This window comes from Heloderma suspectum, chromosome 12, assembly GCF_057233095.1.
Source record: "Heloderma suspectum isolate Gila_16-S chromosome 12, 16-S_ref, whole genome shotgun sequence".
NCBI lineage: Eukaryota > Metazoa > Chordata > Lepidosauria > Squamata > Helodermatidae > Heloderma > Heloderma suspectum.
In genome coordinates this window covers 36,732,899-36,747,368 of record NC_139469.1, presented here as the reverse complement: position 1 = coordinate 36,747,368, position 14,470 = coordinate 36,732,899, and the positions used below count along the sequence as shown (strand labels likewise).

Genomic DNA, 14,470 nt, shown 5'->3' with positions numbered 1-14,470 from the left:
AGGGGTTTATGATCCATCCCTGATGCTTACAGGATGTAAAATCTGATGGGGGGGATGGGGGGGGGACACAGTGACTTCCCCAGCATTTACCAGTCTGCTGCAGATACTCTAGGGAAGGAAAAGTATAAGATTTACAAAAATAGCCTTCTCTTCATAAATGCACATTCTTTCTCCAGCTTTTAAATGCTTTGCCTTTTAAAAAGGTTTTTCTTTCTCCCACTTCTACTTCTGAGATAAAATACATAAATAAAGAGAACTGCCAAGCTTAGAGCTGGATTGAAATAAAAAGCCCTGACTAATGCTGCGCTCACAGAAAAGGTAGCGGGGGCTTCTGCAGGGAGCCGCTCTGCCTCCAAGTCATCTCAGGTTTTCAAACACGGATGGCCTTTGGGCAGCTGACAAAGGGCAAGACAAAAGACAAGCAGCAGGGTCCAGCGCCAGCAGTGCCTCGGGGACCCCTGTTTGACTACAGGCCACAGAGAGGCTGCAGAGTTGCTCCTCCTTGTCACCAAAACTCAAATGGCTATCAAAATGCGCAAAACCCATATGAGACCACTATGGAGCCATTTCCCAGGAAGCTCCAGATTTCCCAGGCCGAGTCACCTTTGATTCCCAAAGTAGCTCCACTTCCATCACCTTCCCATTCCCACACATTGTCTTCGCCCTCCCAGATCCTGTTTCACCTAGCCGAACCCCCTTTGGGGTACGATTACGAAAGAGAAGGAGAGCTGGTTTTAAAGGAGGATACAGATATTGTAGCAGTAACGGAAACCTGGTGGAATGGGGAGAACCAGTGGGGCACGGTCATCTCTGGATACAACTTCTATAGCAGAGGTACAAAACATGTGGCCTGCCAAGCCATTTCTGTCAGCCCGTCAGACACACACACACCCCCGCATCTGCCACAGCAATCCCTGATAAGCGGGGCGGGAGCTGCAGCCTCCTCCTCCCCTCCCCAGCGACCCAGGCACATCCTGGATTGTTGCTCCAGTGCTACTCACGGCAGCGTGAACGAAGCAATCCACTCAGGGTCGCTGGGGAAGGGAGTGGGGGAGCTTCCTCCCCACCCTCCCCAGTGTGTATGTGTGAGTCAGTGTTTCCCCTCCATCCCGGTGTGTGTGCATGCGTCCACGTGTGCAGTCCTCAGGGACCCCAGCAAACCTAATTTGGCCCTTGAGATCAAAACAGTTCTGCACCCCTGCTCTATAGGGGGGATATCCACCAGAGGTGAGGTGACCTTGGACTTAATCCTAAGTGATGCCCAGAACCCAGTGCAAGATATTAGTGTTGTTGAACTGATTTGAAAGTGAATATAGCGCTATCAAATTTTATTCATATTTAAGTGGAGAACCGTCAAGGAAATCCAACGCAGTCACACTCAAGGGACGAGGGGGGGCGCAAGGTCTATAGGAATACCATCTCCCTCTCTAGGCTTTCTGTTCATTCAAGTGTGGGTCCCAAGTGTCTGCACCTTGTGTTGGGTACCTGGGACAGATTAGGGATTCTGCTGGTGTACCACCCACCCGCTGCCCATCAGACTCCCTGCCTGAGCTGACAGAGGCGGTCTCGGCTTTGGTGCTGAGGATCCCTAGGATGATGGTCCTGGGGGATCTCAACTTCCATGCCGAGGCCGCTGTATCTGGGGCAACTCAGGACTTCATGGCCGCCATGGCAACCATGGGGCTGTCTCAACATGCCATCGGCCCAACACATGTAAAAGGACAAACACCTGATCTGGTTTTCTCGACTGGGCAGGAGGATGGTGATCTGAAAGTGGGGAATTAACATCTATTCCCTTGTCATGGACGGATCATTTCCTACTGAAGTTTAGACTCTCAGCAACCTTTCCCCGCTGCAAGGGTGGGGAACCTATAAAAATGGTCCACCCCCAGAGGCTAATGGATTCCGATGGATTCCAAAGGGCTCTGGGGGATTTTCCTGCTGGTATGGCTGGCGCTCTTTCGAAGCCCAGGTCACTCTGTGGAATGCAGAGATGACTCGGGCAGTCGACACAATCGCACCCAAGCACCCTCTCCCTCTGAGCAGAGCCCGGCCAGCTCCTTGGTATACACCTGAGCTGAGGGTAATGAAGCAAGAGGAGAGACAGCTAGAATGCAGGTGGAGGAAAACTCGTCTGACCAAAAGCAGGTTAGAGCTCATTATCGAGTCTACTCTGTGGCGGTGAGGGGGGCAAACAGACAGTTCTTTTCCATCAGCATTGCATCTTCTCAGTGTTGTCCAGTGGAGCTTTCCTGAGTGGTTCATGCCCTGCTACACTGGGCCAGGGAGAGAAATGGTGGAACCCTCAGTAGCTCGCTGTGACGAGTCTGCATGGCACTTTGAAGACAAGTCACTCAAATTCGTCACGAATTGGACACCACAATTAATGCACTTCCATCAGTACAGGCATCCAGAGCACCGTCTGGTCAGTTTTATTGGATGAGTTTCAGTTATTGAGGCCCAAGGATGCAGACAAGGTGGTTGGCCAAGTCTGGTCGACCACCTGTGTGCTTGCCCCTTGCCCCTCGTGGCTTATCACATCAAACAAGGAGGGGATGTGTGGCTGGGTCCTGGAGGTTGTAAATTGCTCCTAGAGAGAGGGAGTGGTGCTGGTCTCTCTAAAAGAGGCAGTAATCAGGCCACTCCTGAAAAAGCCTAACCTGGACCCAGAGGATGTTAACAACTATAGGCCAGTGGCCAACATCCCCTTCCTGGGCAGGTGCTTGAGCGGGTGGTTGCAGGACAGCTCCAGACATTCTTGAATGAAACGGATTATCTAGATCCATTTCAATCAGACTTCAGACCTGACTTTGGAATGGAAACTGCCTTGGTCGCCCTGTGGGATGACCTCTGCCGGGAGAGGGAGAGGGGGAGTGCGACCCTGTTGATTCTCCTGGACCTCTCAGCGGCTTTCGATACCATCAGCCATGGTATCCTTCTGGATAGGTTGTCTGGGTTGGGAGTTGGAGGCACTGCACTGCAGTGGTTCTGCTCCTACTTGGATGGCTGACTCCAAAAGGTGGTGCTGGGGGATTATTGCTCTGTGCCGTGGCAATTATGCCATGGGGCGCCACAGGGCTCTATTTTATCCTCCATGCTGTTTAACATCTACATGAAACCATTATCCAGAGGGGTGAGGTGTCATCAATATGCAGATGACACCTGGCTCTACCTCTCTTTCTCATCAAAACCAGGTGAGGGAGTGGCTGTTCTGAATCAGTGCCTGGGCACGGTAATGGACTGGATGAGGGCCGATAAACTGAAGCTCAATCCAGACAAGATGGAGGTACTGTTAGTGGGTGGTTCATCTGCCCAGCTAGGTGATGTTCAACCTGTTCTGGAGGGGGCTGCACTCCCCCTAAAGGATCAGGTTCATAATCTGGGAGTTCTCTTGGACCCATAACTGCCACTTGAGGCACAGGTGGACTCGGTGGCACAGACCACCTTTTATCAGCTTAGGCTGATATACCGACTACACCCTTATCTGGACAGAGAGAGCCTAGCTGCAGGTATCCATGCTCTGGTGACCTCTCTTCTGGATTACTGAAATGCGTGATACATGGGGCTGCCTTTGAAAACGGTCCAGAAACTTCAGCTGGTCCAAAACAGGGCAGCAAGACTGTTAACAAGGACTGGCCAACGAGATCGTATTATGCCAGTACTGTCCCAGCTGAACCAGCTGCCAGTCTCTTTCCAGGCCTGATTCAAAGTGCTGGTATTAATATGCAAAGCCCTAAATGACTTGGGGCCAGGTTATCTGAAGGATCACCTCCTCCCATATATACCTGCCGAGACCCAAAGATCACCTTCAGGGGGCCTTCTCCAGGAGCCCCTACCAAAAGAAGTAAAGCAGATGGCTACCAGAAAAAGGGCATTTTCTGCTGTGGCACCCCAGCTGTGGAACAAACTCCCTGGAGGGGTTCTCCTGGTGCTTACGTTGTACTCTTTCCTGCACCAGGTGAAGACCTTTTTATTTTCCCAGGCATTTTAGCATTCTAGTCTTTTAGCTCTGCTGTTCTAAATCTGTATTTTAAATCTCTGCATTGCTGCTAGGTTTTATTCTGGTTGTACTTTTCTATTGTAGTTTTAAGCTTTTATATTTTATATTGTTTTACACTGTACCTTGAGGTTTTAATTTCTGTGAACCACCCAGATAGCTTCGGCTATGGGGCAGTATAGAAATGACATAAATAAATAAAATAAAAGTTGACTTCAAAAGAGCAAACTTCTCTAAAATGAGGGAATAGTCAAAAGGAAGTTGAAAAGAAAGTCAACAGGGTCAAATCTCTCCAAAATGTTTGGGAGTTACCATAACAGAAGCTCAACCGGAATACATACCACAGGTCAGGAAAGGTAGCACCAAGTCCAAGAGGTCGCAACCAGGTTAATGAGCAAGAAGGAAGTTTTAGAGAAAAGGAGGATTCCTTCAGAAAATGTACATTTGTCCAGGTGAGAACAAAAACAAAAAGGAAAAGAATGAGCCAGCAGACATTGTGTACTTAAGACTTCCAAAAGGCGTTTGACAAAGACCCTCACCTAAGACTCCTGACAGGCAAACTTAGCAATCACAGCATGAGAGGACAGGTCCTTTTATGAATCAGTAACTGGTTAAAGAACAGAAAGCAGGGAGTAGGAATAAGTGGTAAAGTCTCCCAATGACAGTGAACGATAAGGGGAAAAGGGTGGAATTACTGCACAATGCCTTCTTGAACATCAGTGCTAGGAGCCCTCCCCTGGAAGCACCCTTTACAGTGCCTCCAGCATCAGAGTATATCGAGTGCGCCTCGGGGACATGAGCCGGCAGGGGAGGTGCTGTTGGGCTCATGTCCTGTTGTTGGTTTTCCACGGGCATCTGGTTGGCCACTTTGAGAACAGAATGCTGGACTTGGTAGGCATGTGGCCTGATCCAGCACAGCTCTGCTTATGTTCTTTAGAGGGGCAAGGAAGTGGAGGGACCAAAGCTCCACGGCGGAGTACCTACTTTGCACGCGGGAGGCCACCAGTTCAATTCCTGACAAGCATCTCCAGTGAGAAGGATCTCAGGTCACAGAGCCGGGAAAGGCCTCTCTGCTCCTTGGCCTCTGGAGAACTCTTGCCAGTCCGAGAAAAGAGCACTGGGCTAGATGGGCCCACGGTCCGATTCGCAGAAGGCAGCTTCCTACGCTGGCATGGATGGAGGAGAGCAAATGGCATGTGAAGGGACAGGCTCAAAGTGCATGTTCCATGCAAATGGGTGGAGCAGTAGTTCAAGGGCCCATTCTGAGTGAGCAAAAAGCTGCTTCCAGTAGGGTGATCAGGAGTGGAGAAGTGAGCTAGGGGGAGAAGCAGACATAACAGTCCCCCCACCTGTTTCCCCATTCCAAATCAGCAGTTTCATACCTGTGCTTGGCTCTAAATGCAAGGTCCCACATAGTACTATATTACTCCCATTTTGCAGATGGGGAACAGAGAGAGAGAGAGAGAGAGAGACTAAGCCTCCCTCTTTATCCACTGGACCTCACTGGCTCTCCTGGGCTAGGTCATAGGGACAGCAGGTGTCTTGAGTCTTCATGCCAGGCTGGCAACAGGAAGAAAGGGCTGCCCTGCTAGCTGCGACTTGTCCCACTGTCACCATGTTCATGGCAGAATCCCAATTTCCAGCAGCAAAAGGGTGTTTCAAGAGAACAGGAGGACAAGCAGACTTCTCCTCAGAAAGAACTGCCCCCCTGGAAGAGGGCAGAAGATCCTGAGTGAGCCCATCACTAGGAGTGGTCCCCAGATGGTAACTTTCCTGATTCTCAAGGGCCCAAGGAGAGGCAGGTTCCCAGTTCTCCACAGCCACTAAGCAGCAGCGGGTATGAATCACAGGATGAAGGTTAAAACTTTGGATGGTGGCCGGATAGTACAATAAATGGTCAAAGAAGCTTTGGGGATTATTAGGGACTCCAAGCAATACATTTCAAAGAGGACAGAAAAGCAGCTTTCAAAGGCAACGTTAATACATGGTGGGCTGTTGCCTATTTACGTAGTGCCAGCAAAATTATAATATCCAGAGTGAATGCTTGAGAAAGTTTGATCGTGTGTGTCTCTCCCTAGGTTTTGGTGCTAAAAGCCTAGCCATTCATTCAAACTTGTACCCTTCTCAATTCACTGAAACCACTTCAAGCAAAAATCATTTGAAAGAAATTACCACTGCACCACAAGCAGTGAAAAATGTCCCACGTGAGCCTCACCAGCCCCAAAAGCAATAAAATTTCTGCTGAAGTGCACAATATAATAACTCAGGGAAAAGAAGTCCCCATGACAACAAGAGGGGAAAGAAAGCCATGAAAAGCAGAGGATTCAATCCTCTCTCAATACAAGGTGTCACCAATTTGTGCTGCTGCCGTTCTCACTTGGAGAATCAAAGGCCTTAGATTCTCCAGAGGGAAGCAAGCTCCCTCTCCCAGGTGGGGGGAAGCAAGCCCTACTTCTTGCATATCTAAATGCATGTTAATTGACTTAACTGCATGAGACTCTTAACTTTCCCACTGCCTAAACCCATGACTGTCTTAAAATACTCAAAAATGTGTTGGAGCATTTTAAGACAGAAGCAGCATTGGAAAAAATGTTATGACATGTTTGGAGAAAGATTATGCAGCCCCTGAGGAAGGAAAGTCCTTTCTGAAATATGTTGGGTGTAATAAAAGTTTTTCAGGCACCCGAGAATATTTTCTCTTCTGATTTGGGGCACATCGAGTGCCTTCCCCTCTTGCTGGTTCCTCAGTTCCCCAAGGAGCCAAATTTTAAGTTTTGATGCAGCTCAGCTGGGTGCTTTATTTTAAGAGCCAACAAGAGTGACCTGGTTTGGATGACACAGAATCATAGAATCATAGGGTTGGAAGGGGCCTACAAGACCATCGATTCCAACCCCCTGCTCAATGCAGGAGGCCTGATTCCCAGGCGGTCTCCCACCCAAGTACTAACCACGGCAGCCCATTGTGGATTAACTTGCCCTTGAGGAGTTGCGGTGCATGCCAGCCGCCATTATGAATATGGAGCAGCCAACTAGGGGTTCTCATGTCATGCAAACCCAGCTGGCAGGTGTTATTGGAGGGCTGAACAACCCTCTCATAACCCACCTGTGGCCATTTGGAAGGAGGGCCCATTTCTATGGAGGGAGCAGGGCACCAGACTGCTTTTGGATAGGTACTCATTCCATACACTCATGAGAAATACTGGGGCTCTTGCTATTTGCTGTGGAGCTGCTGCTAAGGGGAGGTTGCGGTAGGGCAGGGGGAGGATTTGTAAGCAGGGAATTATCCCAGGCAGTTTCAGCCCCCACCCCCATGCGTAGTCCATTTGGAGAAGGTATCTACAGAACATTTTGTAAGGCTGCAGTCACCTTTTGTATATTGTACTCTTATGGCTTTGACTATTTGGAGAGGATCCCTAGAAACTGTGTTAGGGGTCATAGGAGTTGTTTGTTAAAACCACTCTGCAAGGAAGCGTTTTGATTAGGAGTTGTTTTCTAAGAACAAGAAAAATATTTATCTCTTGCAGGCATTTTGATTTAGTCCTTAAAATCTTCCAATGATTTCTATGGCCATTAGGAAAGAACCAAGGCATTTCAATGGCCATTCCATGCCCTTCTTTTTGATATGTCCCCACAGTGAACCACTACATGCCCCTGAGGAGCCCACAGGCAGGGCAGAGAGACTGAAGAGCCCCCCACCACCCTCCCTTTGTCCCTTCTAGCCACAGGTCACGTACGGCACCTTGGCTCTGCATGCAGCCATCATGACCAGTGATTAGGAGCCAATGATAGCTTTAACCTTCTACTTGAATTTGTCTAATCCCCTTTTGCAGCCAACCAGCCAAGTTGGTGGCCATCACTACATCTTGGAATAGCAAATGCCATCGTTTAACTATACACTGTTTGAAGAAATCATCTTTTTATCTGTCCTGAATCTCCCCACGCTCCGTTTCAATAGGTGACCAGTAATGGATGATCTAGTAATATAAGACACAGAAGAAAAACTTCTGTCTTGTCCTCTTTCCTCGCCTTTTTTCAAGGCAACGAGTCCCAACCATTGTGGCCTTTCCTCACAGGGGAGTTGCTCCAGCCCCCCGATCAAATGAGCTGCCCCTTTCTGCCCCCTTTCCAGCTCTACAATCTTTTTTTTTGACATGTATTCCAAGAGTGACTGCACCATAGATTTGTATAACAGCATGATGGTTCTGACAGTTTTATTTTCAGTCCCTAGCATGGATTTACCCTTTTCACTGCTGTCCCACATTAGATTAACATTTCCACTAGGCAATCTACCACGATCCCAAGAACTCTTTTGTGGTTAGTCACCACCAGTTCAAATCCCAACAGTGGATATGGCATAAAGAGATGCACTGCTGGAGCAGACCAACAAACCATCAGGCCACAGAACTCAGGAGCCCATCTGTTGACATTGTTTGGGCTGGCTAGTCACAAGAAGGGCAAGAGGAGAACTTCCTTCATGTGCTGTTGAGTCTGCAGTAGCCAGCAGCTGGCGCCTCTCCAGGGGTGGGCCTAGAGAATGGCCAACGGGCATCGGACCCCGAAATTCATCAGGGCTTGACCAGGCTCTTCATGGGAGACCCACCACAGGCTGCTCCAAACACCTCAAATGAACCAAGAATGCTTGCATGAGCACGCACACACCACATCTTCTCAAAGTTGGGAAATTTGGCTGGCTCTAGTCCATCAAATCGGTGAGGAAGCACCTGGAGATCTAGGAAGGAAGTTGTCCTAAAAGCTCAGTGACCCCATCCTCTCTGCTCAAGAGTTCTGGGGCAGCTGCATCCTTCCCCTTTCTCACTGAACACCATGCATGGGGGTGCTGAACATCCCAGGACAGAAGGAAGGACTCCAGACCCTTGCAATTCACATTTGCGCTCCCTCACCAGTGCAGCGGCCGCAATTACCTGAAGCACCCCCTCCACATTCAGAAACAGCCATCAGGTCCTGGAGACATAGGGATGGAGGACTTGTCATGCTCAGCTAAGGTAGGAAAGTAATCCTTACATACCCAAACCTCACGCACCAGGGAGAGGGTAGGGGCTGGAAGAGCTGAGTACCTATGAATCCTGGGAAGGAGTATGTATGCACAGCCAGGAAGGAAATACAGTCTGGTTTTGAGAAAGCGATGAATATTCAAGGGGTCTCTTTGCAACCAGTGCAGAAGGGTGGGCTGCACACTCCAAGCACTTAGGTGGCGACACAGATCTCACTAAGGAGCTGAGCTGGCCAAGGATGGCAAATATGTGCATCCAGGGAGGCACGGAGACCAAGTCCTATGAGGAAAGTCCGAAGGAGTTGGGTATATTTAACCTGGAGAAGTGATTATTAAGAGGGAGTATAACGGCCATCTTCAAATATCTGAAGAGCTCTCACAGAGATGATGGGGTACATTTGTTTTCTTTTGCTCCAGGGGGAAGAAGCCAACCCAACTGACTCAAGTTACAAAACAGGGGATTTCCACTAAACTTTAGGAAAATTTACTGGTGGTATGAGTTGCTTGACAACGGAGAAAGCAGCCTTGGGAGGTGAAGGATGCTCCTTCATTAGAGGTTTTTAAGCAAAGGCAAGATGGCCACCTATCAGGGATGCTGTTGCAGTGGATTTCTTGCAATGGCAAGGGTTGGACTAAGTGACCTTTGAGGTCCCACCCAACACTATGGTTCAACTGGCCAGCCCTCCGTCAGTCCCCTTCCTTCTGTAGGTGTAAAATCCTACCTCAAAAGGAGAAATTTGTGTGTGTGTGTGTGTATCCCACCCCCCACCCTGCCATAATCTGGCTTTGAGTGATGAGGAAGTGTCCTGCTACAAGAGCAGAGCCATGAAAGTTTCCCCTGGCATTTGGGCGGCTTTTTGTTTGCAGCCCAGAGTAGTCTCAGCACAACAGATCCACAACCCACAAACAGCACCTGAAATCACTCCATTTCAGTGATACAGAACTCTCAGCAGGAGCCAAGAAAATCAATAGTCTTTCGTGAAGATATAAGAAGTGCGAAGGACACAGCACACAAGATGCACCCGCAAAACACAGGAACTGCCAAGGGTCTAAATCAGGGGATACCATCAGGAAGAAAAACCCACTGCCCCAGCCCAGACTCTCTCCCACATTAAGAAGGACCAGGCACTGCACAATGCAACCCTTCTGGTTGCCAAAGCCAAAAGACCCCCGAGTCTGTTTATCCCAACCCATTAAACAGGACCCATTAATGACAGAAAATGGGTCCAGTTCTTCCATCTTGCCCATTTGCTTTCTATGTCATGACTCATGACTAGATCCAAAATAAGTCATTTTGCAAGCTAATGAAAGAGTCATTTGGGCAGGAGCACACACAGAAAAAGTGAAGCAATGCCTTCTGGGGTGGAGGCAACATTTTAGACACTACATAGAAGTAATATTTTAAGCCACACAGGATTATTGCTCAGACTGAATGAAGCCTCAGCGGAATTTGGGGAAGCAGGCAGGGGGCAGGGAGGGAGGGGAGATGTTAAGATTTGGGCCTTTACTCAGACACCTCGTTCAGGAGATGTGTGTGTCTGTTTCCCGCCTCCCAGCTGAGCAGAGCAGAGCACAGCAGAGCAGAGCAGAGCAAGCTGCTCCAGCTGGTCCACGGACTACAGAAGCAGGCAAGCTCCCAGAGAGCGAGCGAACAGAGCGAGCAGACAGGGGGCGCAAACAGGAGTTGGCCAGGGGAGTTGCAGTGGTTGAAGAGACAAAGGAGACAGAGGCTAAGAGGGAAGTGGGCTGCAGGAAGCCCAGGGGGCTGCCCTTTATCCTTCTGAGTGGCTGTGAGCTCACCAGGTGCTCCCGAGAGCATTGGGGGGTGGGTGGCCTGAGTACTCCCAGCAGCTTCCGTCTGTTTCCTGCCTCCCAGCTGAGCACAGCAGAGCAGAGCAGAGCAAGCTGCTCCAGCTGGTCCAGGGACTACAGAAGCAGGCAAGCTCCCACAGAGCGAGCGAACACAGCGAGTGCACAGGAGGAGCAAACAGGAGTTGGCCAGGGGAGTTCGGCAGGGGAGGTCCAGGGGAAGGCCCCTAACATTTTTTTTTATTTATTTATTTTTTAACTAACTTTTTTTCCATTTATTTGTCTCGTAACACACACTTTCACACCAGTGGGACTCTGCTTTTAACCTCTACTGAGTAGAGGAGCAGGCGCAGGCTAGTCTAGAACAATCACAATGCTAGACACAAAAAGGGAAAAGAGGCAATGGAAGGACAGGACTCTCCAGTGGTGGTGACCTGCAAGGTGTGTGCAGTGTTTGTTTTCTTGCCTGAGAACAACATGGCCTACACCTGCAACAAGTGCAAGTTGATCACACTGCTGGAGGAAAAAGTAAGTGGACCGGAGCGGCGACTGTCGACCCTCCAGGGAATAAGAGAACACGACGAGTTCTTGGACAGAACGGTGGAACTACAGCAGCAAAGGGCAGACCAGAAGCTTCAAGAGCAACAGCAAGATGAGGCAGTGGGAAATGCTGAGGTGAAGAAAAATGGAGTAGAGGATACTCCTTGGAAAAGGGTGACCGTTAGGAGAAGAAGAACTAGACACCACTCTGCACCAGTGGAAGCAGTGGAGCTGTGGAACCGATTCCAGGTACTTGCGGGCGAGACTGGAGGACAGCCTGCAGAGGAAGAATCACAGGAGAACCTGCATGAGAGTGAGCAAGTGGCTGAAGGTCAGTCAAACAGAGGCGATGAAACCCAGGCCTACAACAACAAGAAGAATGGTAGTAGTGGGAGACTCCTTGCTGCGTGGGATCGAGACCCAAGTATGTCGCGAAGACCCATGGACTCGCCAGGAATGTTGTCTCCCGGGAGGTCAGATTAGAGACGTAACTGAAAGGTTGCCTGCACTCATAAAGCCCACTGACAGGTATCCCTTTCTTCTCATCCACTGGGGAACAAATGATACCGCCAAGCGGAGCTACGAAGAAATCACGTCAGACTTTGAAGCTTTGGGAAGGAAACTCAAGAACTTTGGGGCCCAGATAGTTTTCTCATCCATCTTTCCAGTAGTTAGAAGAGGGATAGAAAGGGAACGAAAAATACTCCGGGTGAATGACTGGCTACGAAGGTGGTGCCGACAAGAGAGATTTGGATTCTGGGACCACGGCCTATACTTCCTGGAAAATGGGCTGTTGGCAAGGGACGGGTTGCACCTCACAAAGGATGGGAAGAATGTGTCTGGCCACAGCATGAAGAACTTCATCAGGAGGGCTTTAAACTGAATCCTACGGGGAAGGGAGATGTAATGTTGGGGGTAACAATGGACGTAGGCGCATGCACTGCAATGGAGAGAACAGCTCTGATAGCGCCCAATAATAGTCTTCAGATACAGGTAGGAAGGAAGCCAGACTATGAAGCACATGGTCTTCGATGTCTATATAGTAATGCCCAGAGTATGGGAAACAAACAGGACGAACTTGAACTCTTAATACAAGAGGGAAATTATGACCTGATAGGTATAACTGAGACTTGGTGGGATGACTCTCATGACTGGAATACAGCAACTGAAGGATATAACTTGTTCAAAAAGAACAGGAGGAACAGAAAGGGAGGTGGGGTTGCACTGTATGTGAAAAATACATATCCCTGCACAGAAATACAGGAGGAGGAGCTTGGTAGCCCCATCTAGAGCATCTGGGTTGAAATAAATGGAGCAAAGAATAAAAGGAACCTGGTGGTCGGAGTCTACTACCGGCCACCCAATCAAGGAGAAGACCAGGATGAAACTTTTGAAAAGCAAATGGCCAATGTTTCAAGGAAGCATGATGAGTAATGGGGGACTTCAATTTCCCCAATATTTGTTGGGAGACAAATTCTGCAAAACATGGCCCCTCCAGGAAATTCCTGACTTGTGTGGTGGATAACTTCCTCCTACAGAAAGTAGAGGAAGGAACTCGAGGATCGGCTATCCTTGACTTGATCCTAACCAACAGAGATGACGTAGTGGATAAAGTAGCAGTTACAGGAACTCTGGGGGAAAGCGACCATGTTGCATTTGAGTTCTTGGTTCTAAGGGAAGCAAAAGCAGAGTGTAGTCAAACGTGTACCCTGGATTTTAGGAAAGCTGATTTTCATAAACTCAGAACAATGATCAGTAAGGTCACATGGCAAGCGACGCTAACGAGAAAAGGAGTCCAAGATGGGTGGGAGCTTTAAAAAAAGGAAATTCTCAAGGCACAATCACAAACAATTCCAACAAGAAGAAAAGCTGGAAGACAACAGAAGAAGCCAATGTGGCTTCACAAAAAGCTTAGGGATGACCTGAAAACAAAGAAGGACACATATAGGAAGTGGAAAGAAGGCCAAGCAACAAAGGAAGAGTACAGGCAGATAGCACAGAATTGCAGGGATGGCGTCAGGAAGGCAAAAGCTGAGAATGAGCTGAGGTTAACAAGGGATGTTAAAAACAACAAAAAGGCTTTCTTCAGCTACGTGGATAGTAAAAGGCAGAGGAAAGAAATGGTGGTTCAGCTATTAAATAAGGATGGCAAAACGATAACAGATGACAAAGAAAAGGCAGAGGTGCTCAATTCCTACTTTGGCTCAGTCTTCTCCCAAAAGAGGGTCTATGACCCCCCCTGGCAAAGCACAGGCTGAAGGGGCAGGATTGCAGCTTGAGATCGATAGGCATATGGTCAAGGAACACCTAATTACTTTGAATGAGTTCAGCTCTCCAGGGCCAGATGAACTGCATCCTAGAGTAATAAAGGAACTGGCAGAAGAACTTTTAGAACCGCTGTCTATTCTCTTTGAGAAATCATGGAGGATGGGGGAAGTGCCAGATGACTGGAGGAGGGATAATGTTGTCCATATCTTCAAAAAGGGTAAAAAGGAGGAACCTGGGAACTACAGACCAGTCAGTCTGACGTCAATCTCTGGGAAAATTCTGGAGCAGATGATAAAGCAATCCATCTGGAAGCACCTTGACAACAATGCCGTGATTACTCGAAGCCAACATGGATTTGTCAAAAACAAGTCCTTCCAGACAAATCTGATCTCATTTTTTGATCAAGTCACCTCCCTTGTGGACCATGGGAATGCTGTAGACATCATATACCTCGACTTCAGCAAAGCTTTCGACAAAGTGCCCCATGATCTCCTGATGAGCAAACTAGCTCAAAGTGGGCTAGATGAAACAATGATCCAGTGGATCCACAGTTGGCTACACAATCGGACTCAAAGAGTGCTTATCAATGGGACCTTCTCAAGCTGGGGAGAGGTAACGAGTGGGGTACCGCAGGGCTCAGTCCTGGGCCCAGTGCTCTTCAACATTTGTATTAATGACTTGGAGGAGGAGGTGCAGGGAATGCTGATCAAATTTGGAGATGACACAAAATTGGGCGGGATAGCTAATACTTTGGAAGACAGAAACAAAATTCAAAGTGATCTGGATAGACTGGAGCGCTGGGCAGAAAACAACAGAATGACATTTAATTGGGATCAATGCCAAGT

At 48.7% G+C, this 14,470-nt stretch overlaps 1 protein-coding gene across 1 annotated transcript in view; it reads right to left on the bottom strand.

Moving 5' to 3' along the window:
* The window catches only part of LOC146336844 (heparan sulfate glucosamine 3-O-sulfotransferase 4-like), a 130,493-nt gene that overhangs the window by 107,494 nt on the left and 8,529 nt on the right, over positions 1 to 14,470 (bottom strand). The window lies entirely within an intron of this gene.